This window comes from Rhinatrema bivittatum, chromosome 3, assembly GCF_901001135.1.
Source record: "Rhinatrema bivittatum chromosome 3, aRhiBiv1.1, whole genome shotgun sequence".
NCBI classification, from domain to species: domain Eukaryota; kingdom Metazoa; phylum Chordata; class Amphibia; order Gymnophiona; family Rhinatrematidae; genus Rhinatrema; species Rhinatrema bivittatum.
In genome coordinates, this window is record NC_042617.1 from 447,281,023 (window position 1) to 447,289,905 (window position 8,883).

Sequence of the window (8,883 nt, forward strand, 5' to 3'; positions counted from 1 at the left end):
TAGAGAGAGACAAAGAAATGATGGAAATATTAAACAAATACTTCAGTTCAGTGTTCACTAAGAAAGTGTTATGGCCACCGGCAGTGGCAAGCCACGACCGGGGCCAGGCACTCACCGGCGCGGCAGACCACTCCGTTCGCGGTGACCTCCCTCGACGTCGGCGGCTCGTCCCGCGACGGTTCCTGCTGCTGCAATCAACATGGCCGTGGCGTCGGCCGGCCTCCTGCTCCCGATTGACTCCGCCCCCACCGAGCTTCCTAGGGCCGCACGCGGCAGAAGCCGATTCTTAAAGGGGCCACGACAGGAAGTGGCAGGACACCTTCCTGCGAGCCCCAATTGGATTGGACTATTTAAGGTAAGGTCTGGATCCTCAGACCTTGCCTTGGCTTCTTGGCTCCTGTGGTTCGTTTGGTTTGCGTCCTGTTCCTGATCTGCTGTTTGTTCTTCTGTGCTTGACTCCTGGACTGGCTGCTGACTCCGTTTGGTTCCTGATCCTTGGACTGGCTGCTGACTTGTTTTGGTTCTTGATCCCTGGACTGGCTGTGGAGTATCGTCTGGCTCTTGACCTCTGGACTGGCTGCGGAGTATCGTCTGGCTCTTGACCCCTGGACTGGCTGCGGAGTATCATTTGGCTCTTGACCCCTGGACTGGCTGCGGAGTATCGTTTGGCTCTTGATCCCTGGACTGGCTGCGGAGTACCGCTTGGCTTTTGAGCTTGGACCTCTTCCTGTGTGCGTGAGTCAGAGTTGTTTCGACCTGCTGGAGGCACCAGCAGTTTGGACCACACAACCGGCAGGAAGCGCCTGCATCCAGATTTCCCTTTGCTACTGCACAGAATCTCCCGAGTTGGTCTCGCCTACCGACGTAAGTGACTTGCTGTACTACATCGGACTAAGGGTCCACCACCTGAATCATAACAGAAAGACCCTGGAGAAGGACTGTCACTTGTTAACATAACTGTAGAAGGAGGTGGAGTAGACGAAACTCCATTTATGGAAGAGATTATATGGGAAGCTCTTGGAAAACTGAAAGTGAACAAAGCCATGGGGCCTGATGAGGTTCATCCCAGAATACTCAGGAAGCTCATATATGTGCTGGCAGGTCCTCTGTGTGAACTGTTCAATACATCCCTGGATAAGGGTGTGGTGCCTAGTGACTGGAGAAGAGTTGTGGTGGTCCCACTCCACAAGAGTGGGAGCAGAGAAGAGGCTTGGTGGTGGGAAAATTAATGGAGAATCTGCTGAAGGAAAGGATAATGAACTATCTACAATCCAGTGGGTTGCTCGATCAGAGGCAGCAAGGATTCACCAGGGGAAGGTCCTGTCAGATGAATCTGATTGATATCTTTGATTGGGTGACTAGAGAACTGGATCAGGGAAGAGCGCACAATGTAATTTACTTGGATTTTAGTAAAGCTTTTGATACAGTCCCACATAAATGACTCATCAACAAAATGAGAAGCTTGGGAGTGAGCTCCAAGGTGGTGGCAGGGATTACTAACTAGTTGATGGACAGAAGACAACATGTGAAGGTACTCTGAAGAGAGACTGGTGTTAAGTGGAGTTCCACAGGGATTGTTGTTGGGACCGGTTCTGTTCAACATCTTTGTGAGTGACATTGCGGAAGGGATAGAAGGTAAAGTTTGTCTATCTGTGGATGATACTAAGATCTGGAACAGAGTGGACACACCAAAAGGAGTAGAGAGAATGAGATGGGATTTAAGGAAGCTGGAAGAGTGGGCGAAGATATAGCAGCCAAGAAGTGCAGAGTCATGCATCTGGGGGGGTGATAATCTGAAAGAACTATATGTATTGGGGGTGAAGGGCTGATGTGCATGGACAGAAGAGAGACCTTGGAGTGATAGTATCTAATGACCTGAAGTCGGTGAAGCAATGTGACAGAGTGATAGCTAAAGCCAGAAGAATGCTGGGCTGCACAGAGAGAGGAATATCTAGTAAGAAAAGGGAAGTGATAATTCCCTTGTACAGGTCCTTGGTGAAGCCTCACCTGGAGTACTGTGTTCAGTTCTGGAGACCATATCTCAAAAGGGACAGAGACAGGATGGAGGCGGTCCAGAGAAGGGTAACCAGAATGGTGGCTGGTGTCCATCAAATGCCTTATGAGGAGAGGTTGAAGAACTTGAATATGTAATATACCCTGGAGGAGAGGAGGAGCAGGGGTGATATGATACAGACTTTAGTTACTTGAAAGGTTTTAATGATCCAAGGTTAACAGACCTTTTCCACTGGAAACAATTAAGTAGAACTAGGGGTCACGATTTGAAACTCCAGGGAGGAAGACTTAGAACCAATGTCAGAAAATATTTCTTCATGAAGAGGGTGGTGGATGCCTGGAATGATCTTCCAGAGAAAGTGGTGAAGACTAAAACCATGAAGGATTTCAAAGGGGCATGGGATAAACACCTTGAATCACTAAAGGCTAGAGGATGGGAATGAATGAAAAGAAGTATGGGGGTAGTGGGCCTGGGGGTAACCTGCATGGAATGGCAGTTAATACCCTTAACAGAATCATGAGGATAACCTGCACGGAGTGGCATTTACTACCATGGGAAGCTTGCTGGGCAGACTGGATAGACCATTTGGTTCTTTTCTGCCATCATTACTGTTACTATGTTAATTTTCAGACAAGCCTATCTACCAGGTAAATGGCTTTGAAAATTGACTTTATAATTATTCACACTCATATTTCTCCAAAAAGCAATCTCCTGGATGCATTGTTGATGTTTGCATTTGTTTTTTGCCAAACAGGTCTGAGAACAGTGAGGGTTGCATAATATAGCCACAGGTTGATATATTATCACATGCTGATGGAACTGAGATGGAGAAACACATTTTTCAAATACACTTTTTTTTCACATCAAATAAGGTACTTCATTTCTCAGTGGAGCAGTCACAGCTTTTTTTTTTCCATGTGTTATTAATCCTTACTGCTGGTGATAGTGTATGCCAGCACAAAGCAAAACCTGGAGCCCTGTAGATGCCAATTTACAGAGACACAATGGTAAGCTTAATGTTAAGAACAGGTGACTGGTTCTTAACATAGTCTTTATCCTTATTTTATACTTGTATGAAATATCCTTTTGGGTGCTTCTGAACCAAGCAGGCAGGGGATAATCTCCAGGGATGCTCTTTCTTCCTGGTGGAGAGACTGAAAGGCAATGTTCAGCACAGTTATAGTAAATAGCTTCATAAAAGGTTGTAATTGTTAAAGATCCTGACGAATGGGGTTATGAGCTGACACTTCAAAAGCATTCATGCAAAAGAGATACTCTGAGAAGAAAATCACACAAGGCATACACTGTGCAATTTAAGACTGTGCTGCAGATAATTGACTCACCTGCATTAATTTATTCCACAGCAGTAATTCTACAGTCGCTCTAATAATGCACTAATAACACAATCATACATTCTTGAAATGGATTTGTGTTTTCTTTCCAAGTGGCATTAAACCAATCCATTAGGCTTTTCATGCCAGGTGAGAGCATAATACAGCTATAGGCATCCATTAAGCTGATTTTGCATGCACTGAGAATATTTATAAGCAGTTGAAGATTTGGCATCAGATGCATTTCAGATGCTGCTGTGCTTTAAACTGGAATGCACAGAGGAGTTTAGATGCTGACAGCCTGAGAATAAACTGGGCAGATTAGTAAAGCAAATTCTAGAGTGGTGTTGATTAGGGAACAAATGCGATTAATCAAATAAACTTAACTAACCATAGAAAATGAGTGGTGTCTGTGGTGATAAAACACAGCTTTTATTTAGGTAGGGAGAAGGAGGTGGTGATATTGTGTATGTGAGAAGAGTTAAACATCCATTAACTAGGTGATAGGTCTCAAATCACCTATGTAGTCTTAAAAGCTCATGTTCACAGTTTTTGGATGATTCGTACCTTGGTCACTACCTTCAAAGATTCCTCTTACATAGTAATATATTACATGGCATCAGAAAAAGACTAAACAGTTCATTCAGTCAGGCCAACTGCCAGATATACAGGTTGATTTTAAAAGTGTTGCGCAAAAATGCCCACATAACGCGCATAAGTAGGTCACGTGAGATAAATGTGGATTTTAATAAGCTGCAAAATATGCACATATGTACTGTGTGTACATGAGGAATAAGAAGGTGGAAAAGGGGCGAGACATGGGCATTCGGAGGTGGGGCCAAGACTTATGTGCCTAACTCCAAATTTAAAAAATGAAACCCACAGAGCGCATATGCTAGATATCTGCATAACTTTATTGCTGCTTCTGATCAGGAACAAGCTATAGATCTTAAGTTTAAGGGCTTATAGGATAGGGTGAGGGGTCCAGGTCAAATGGGCAGCATGTAGGATAAAAAACCAGAGGGGTCTGAAAGACCTCACTATTAACTGGTCAAACTGGTGGACTAAATGGAAAACTAGGAGTGTGCCTCTGTCAGAAAGCTCTGTTGTTAAAGCTGGTATTTAGCAATCTGTAGTTATTTAGAATAGTTGTAGGTGGATCCTTGGACCAGTGGCAGGTGACCATGCTCTCGGGGGAAATCCCGAGAGGGACCACTGGTCAAGCTTAGTGTAGGAGACACACACACACTAGTTCTTTGATTAGACAATATGGTAAACCACCAGAGGTGGCAGTAATGAGCTGGAAGCGCCCGGCTGGGCTGTAGTCCCTCAGGTATTGGAACAGCGATCCCAGGGTGGCTGAGCAGTAGAGAAACTAAGACAATGAGTAGGCAGTATATGCAGAATTCTGGAACAAGTCCTTAATGGTTACACTCACACAATATACTCTTAAGGCAGCCCAGGAGTTGGTATGCATTAGGCCCTCGAGGAGCGAGTACCTGGTTCCAGGGAACGCTCTGAGAGATAGATACAACTCACTGATGTTAAGCAACAAATACTTCTAAGAAGCAATATATTAAACCACCAAAGGTGGCAGTAGTAAGCTGGAAGCGCCCGGCTGGGCTGTAGTCCCTCAGGTATTGGAACAGCGATCCACGGTGGCTGAGCTGTAGAGAAACTAAAATAGTGAGTAGGCAGTATATGCAGAGTTCTGGAACAAGTCCTTGATGGTAACACTCACACAATAGTCTCTTAAGGCAGCCCAGGAGATGGTATGCATTAGGCCCTCGAGGAGCGAGTACCTGTACCCAGGGAAAGCTCCGAGAGATAGATGGAAACTCACAATGTTGTAAGCAGCGATGACTTCTTAGCAGAAGTGGTATTCAGTAGCAAGTCCGGGACGTGGGCCCTCGAGGCGCGAGTACCGGTTCCGGACTGCGACCTGCAAAGAAAAAGAGAAAGCGAGGCCCCCGAGGAGCGGGTACCTCTAGTGAAGTCCGAGGAAGCAGAGTAGCTAGGGTTGCGGAGAGCGAATCCCATCCGCAGCGACCAGGAGGAAGCTAGGTAACCAATCTCTTGCTAACTCGTCTTATTAGCGAAAACTGAGACCTTAAATATCTGGAGCTGGTGACGTCATCTCAGGGGGATGCTCCTGAGGTTCGCACCAACGCTGGTACATTAGTCGGGCCGTGCGCGCGCGTGCCCTTAGGCATCTGGGCAACATGGCGGCTTGCAGCGTCGAGCCGGTCCGGGAACGCTGGAGGAGGACGGCCTGGAGACGCCGCAGCAGCTAGCCTTCCATCAACCCCGAAGGGAGTCGCCAACAAGGTAAGGTGGGCAGATCAGAGACGTCAGACAGCGACGGACACAACAGCCTCAGGTGAGCATGTTTTAAAATTTGCTGACATGCGTGCTAGCTACGCTTGAGTAACCTCTTAAAATTAGGAGCATACTTATGCATGGTTGGTGCATTTTAAAACATATGCACAGAAGTGCACGTAAGATTAAAAATTCTAGCATATCCTTGCGCGCCAATATGCGCGTGAATGGGCACATGTGCGCTCATTTTAAAATTGACCTCAGAGCAAAACTACCTGCAAGATACTTCTTCTCCAGAGAAATTTTGTGATCTTTCTCATTTGTACTCTACTATCTTGGATAGATGAACATTCAAAATCCCCCACTTATTTATTGATTTATTTACTTATTTATTTAATTTATATTCCGATAATCTACAATTCTCAGATTATATTAGCACATACACAGCACAGCAAAACAAACAATATCAACAATATTAAACAAATAAATACAACAGAAAATTCATACAAGCACAAAACTAGTAACAGAAATCTAATAGGGAGAGATCACAGAAATGAAAGACCTTTAAATATCCGAAGATGATGACGTCATCTCAGGGGGACGCCCCTGAGGTTCGCGCCACTGCTGTTACTTGAGTCAGGGCCACGCCGCTTGCGCACCCTTAGGCCTCAGGAGAACATGGCAGAAGGCAGCGTCTAGCCGGTCCGGGAACGCTGGAGGTCGGCAAGATGACGCCGCGGCAACCAAACTTCCATCAACCAAGGAGAGAGTCGGCAAAGAGGTAAGGAGGACAGAGTGGAGACGTTGGGCAGCGATGGTCGCTACAGTACCCCCCTTCAAAGGGCAATCTCCTCTTCGGGTACCAGGTTTGGGTTTAGAAGGATGCGCAATGTGGAACTGACGAAGCATCTCTTTGACCAAAATATTGATCTGAGGCTCCCAAGAGTTTTCTTCGGGGCCTAAACCTTCCCATGATAGGAGGTATTCATAAGTACTGCCTCTTTTCCAAACATCCAGAATCTCTTCGACTTTGTACTCTAAGTCATCTTCTGCATTGATGACAGGTGGGTCATGAGATTTGGAAGTAAATTCGCTATTAGCGGTTTAAGAAGTGAAAAGTGGAAAGCATTATGGATGTTGAGACCAGGCGATAACTTCAGATGGTAGGTGACTTTGCAAATACGTTGAAGGACTGGGAATGGTCCCACATAGCGAGGAGCAAACTGAGAGGAGGGTAGTTTAAGTCTAAGGTGCTTGGTTGACAACCAGACCTTGTCTCCTGGCTTGAAGACTGGAACTTGCGAATGGTGCGCATCATAGTACTTCTTAGCATGGTCACTCGCTTTGATTAGCATATCCTTTGTCTGAACCCACAAATTATGGATATCATCAGCAGTGGACTGAGCTGCTGGGGACGTCACTGAGATATTCAGTGAAAGTGGCGGTGTTGGAGAACGTCTATAGACCACTTCAAAAGGTGACAATCCAGTAGATGTTGCTGGATGAGAGTTGATGGCAAATTCAGCCCATGGAAGCAATTCGGCCCAGTTATTCTGTTGGGATGTGACATAAGCTCGAATAAACTGCTTCATTGTTTGATTCATCCGTTCCATCTGGCCATTCGACTGTGGATGATAGGTTGAGGTGTGGTCTAGAGAGATGTCAAAAAATTTGCACAAGGCATTCCAGAATCGTGCCATGAATTGGGACCCACAGTCGGATACGATGTGAGAAGGTAGTCCTTAGAGGCAGAATATGTGCTTTATGAAGAGCTTTGCAAGCTCCAAGGCTGAAGGTATGCCAGGGAGCACCACGAAGTGTGCCATCTTGCTAAATCGATCACTGTCACCCAGATGGTATTCATTCCTCCGGAAGTAGGTAAATCGACTACAAAGTCAGTAGCGATGTGAGACCAGGGCCGTTCCGGAACTGGCAGTGGTTGCATCTGACCCCATGGTTGTCCAGAAGCGGGTTTGTTCTTAGCACAATTGGTGCATGATGCCTCATAGGAATACTTATCCTTTTTGATGGTAGGCCACCAGTACAGCTTCTGTATCTTGAGCAGGGTACGGCGTTGGCCAGGATGGCCAGCCAGCTTGGAATCGTGCGCCCAGAAGAGCACTTTCTTCCTGAGTCTTTTTGGAACAATAGTTTTACCAGCGGGTACAGACTGAGTGGATGCCAAGAGGCTCTTCTTCGGGTCAATTATGTGCTGTGGCTCATCAGGCACATCCTCTGAATGAAAGGAGCGCGACAGAGTATCTGCTTTGGTGTTTTTATCCCCAGGGCGGTACTTCAACACAAAATCAAAACGATTAAAAAATAAGGACCATCTGGCCTGTCTGTAATTCAGACGTTGTGCATGGCGGAGATACTCTAGATTTTTATGATCTGTGAATACGGTTATTTGATGTTGAGCGCCTTCGAGCCAAGGCCACCATTCCTCGAATGCGAGCTTTATTGCCAAGAGTTCTTTATTGCCGATCCCATAGTTTTTCTCGGCTGGAGAAAATCTTCGTGAGAAGAATGAACAGGGATGTAAGGCTTTCGAGTCTCCTGTTTGGCTCAACACAGCCCCTACACCCACATCTGAAGCATCAACTTCAACGATAAAGGGCTTGTTTGGGTCTGGATGCCGCAAGCACGGTTCTGTGGAGAAGGCAGTCTTCAATTTCTCGAACGCAAAAATGGCCTCCGCTGACCATTATGAAGCTTTGGCACCCTTGCGGGTCATCGCAGTCAAGGATACGGTTAAAGAAGAATAGTTTTTTATAAAGCTTCGGTAATAGTTGGTGAACCCCAGGAATCTCCTTAAAGCCTTTAGGCTGGTGGGTTGGGACCAATTCTTGATACTTTCAAGTTTGTGAGGGTCCATTTGGAAGCCTTCTTTTGACATGATGTAGCCTAAGAAAGGCACTGAGTCTTTGTGAAATTCACACTTAGAGTTTGGCATACAGCCGGTGTTTGCGAAGACGGTGGAGTACTTGCTTGACATCTGCAATGTGGGTGTCCAAATCCTGGGAGAAGATTAGTATGTCATCCAGGTAGACCACAACATTCTTGTATAGCAGGTCCCTCAAGATGTCGTTCATCATATTTTGGAAAATGGCGGGTGCATTGCACAAGCCGAATGGCATTACAAGATACTCGAAGTGGCCATCTCGCGTGTTGAAGGCCGTTTTCCATTCATCGCTACTCCAAATGGGAATGAGGTTGTAG